We start from the raw sequence: 2,500 nt of genomic DNA on the forward strand, positions 1-2,500 counted from the left end.
TATGCGTCTACTTATACTTATGATTATACGTCTACTTATATATGATTATACGTCTACTTATACTTATGATTATACGTCTACTTATACTTATGATTATACGTCTACTTATGATTACGTCTACTTATACTTATGATTATACGTCTACTTATACTTATGATTATACGTCTACTTATACTTATGATTATACGTCTACTTATACTTATGATTATACGTCTACTTATACTTATGATTATACGTCTACTTATACTTATGATTATACGTCTACTTATACTTATGATTATACGTCTACTTATACTTATGATTATACGTCTACTCATACTTATGATTATACGTCTACTTATACTTATGATTATACGTCTACTTATACTTATGATTATACGTCTACTCATACTTATGATTATACGTCTACTTATACTTATGATTATACGTCTACTTATACTTATGATTATACGTCTACTTATACTTATGATTATACGTCTACTCATACTTATGATTATACGTCTACTTATACTTATGATTATACGTCTACTCATACTTATGATTATACGTCTACTCATACTTATGATTATACGTCTACTTATACTTATGATTATACGTCTACTTATACTTATGATTATACGTCTACTTATACTTATGATTATACGTCTACTTATACTTATGATTATACGTCTACTTATACTTATGATTATACGTCTACTTATACTTATGATTATACGTCTACTTATACTTATGATTATACGTCTACTTATACTTATGATTATACGTCTACTTATACTTATGATTATACGTCTTATACTTATGATTATACGTCTACTTATACTTATGATTATACGTCTACTTATACTTATGATTATACGTCTACTTATACTTATATTTATACGTCTACTTATACTTATAATTATACGTCTACTTATACTTATACGTCTACTTATACTTATACTTATACGTCTACTTATACTTATGATTATACGTCTACTTATACTTATGATTATACGTCTACTTATACTTATTCGTATACTTATAATCGTATACTTATAAAACTTATTACGGATGCTGAAGTTGGTGTCAAGAGAAGCATAAATGTGGAAATTACTCAGGCGCCATTCTTGGCACAAACCGCCCGGCTGCCGGTCTGATATGCTACGGGAAAATCGTCCTAGTTATCGATATTGATATTAGGATATGATAGTAACGATGATAATGATAGTAATGATGACAACTATGCCAATAATGTGATGATAATGCCTAAAATATTAGTCGAGCTCTTTCATACAACGATTGATCAGATTAAGTCAGCACCACCACCATCGTCACCATCATCATCATCATCACCACCACCACCATCGTCACCATCATCATCATCATCATCATCACCACCACCACCATCGTCACCATCATCATCATCATCATCATCACCACCATCGTCATCATCATCATCACCACCACCACCATCGTCATCATCATCATCACCACCACCATCGTCATCATCATCATCACCACCACCATCGTCATCATCATCATCATCACCACCATCGTCATCATCATCATCATCATCACCACCACCACCATCGTCATCATCATCATCATCACCACCACCACCATCGTCATCATCATCATCATCATCACCACCACCACCATCGTCATCATCATCATCATTATCACCACCATCGTCATCATCATCATCATCACCACCACCACCATCGTCATCATCATCATCATTATCACCACCATCGTCATCATCATCATCATAATATCATGATTTTTTATCATCATCGTTATCATGAAAGCGATGGTGATAATGACGACAATGACGATCATGACGATGATAATGATGATCATGATGTTGATGATGCTGATGATAATGATTGTGATGATCATGATGATAATGATGATCATGATGTTGATGATGCTGATGATAATGATTGTGATGATTATGAAGATGATAATGATGATCATGATGTTGATGATGCTGATGATAATGATTGTGATGATGTTGATGATGATGCTGATGATAAATGATTTGTGATGATTATGACGATGATGCCGACGACGACTCCGATCACGCCCACGGCCTCGCCTCCGCCCCCGCGCCCTCAACACAAGGGGGTTTACAGCCCACGTCGGTTTACTCCCGGGAAGCTTTGGGCAACAGTGGGGTTTATGGCGCGAGTTGGTTTATCTTGTTTATGCCCCGAAGGCGGGTGGGGAATGCGCGGGGGAGGGGAGGGGGGAGGGGAGGGGGAAATGCGCGGGGGAGGGGAGGGGAATGCGCGGGGGAGGAAGGGGGAGGGGATATGCGCGGGGAGGGGAGGAGAGGGAAGGGAGGGGGAGGGAGAGGAAATATGGGGTAGGGAAAGGGGGGAAAAGAGATGGAGAGAGGGAAGGGAGGGGGGAGAGGAGAGAAATATGGGGTAGGGAAAGGGGGAAGAGAGGAGAGGGAAATGAGGGGGAAGGAGGGGTGAGGGAGAGGAAATATGGGGTAGGGAAGGGGGAAGGAAAG

General features: G+C 38.4%; 1 protein-coding gene across 1 annotated transcript in view; it reads left to right on the top strand.

The window, feature by feature from the left end:
- Positions 1 to 2,500, top strand: part of LOC113810763 (uncharacterized) — a 22,770-nt gene that overhangs the window by 18,734 nt on the left and 1,536 nt on the right. The window lies entirely within an intron of this gene.

This window comes from Penaeus vannamei, chromosome 35, assembly GCF_042767895.1.
Source record: "Penaeus vannamei isolate JL-2024 chromosome 35, ASM4276789v1, whole genome shotgun sequence".
In the NCBI taxonomy this organism is placed as follows: domain Eukaryota; kingdom Metazoa; phylum Arthropoda; class Malacostraca; order Decapoda; family Penaeidae; genus Penaeus; species Penaeus vannamei.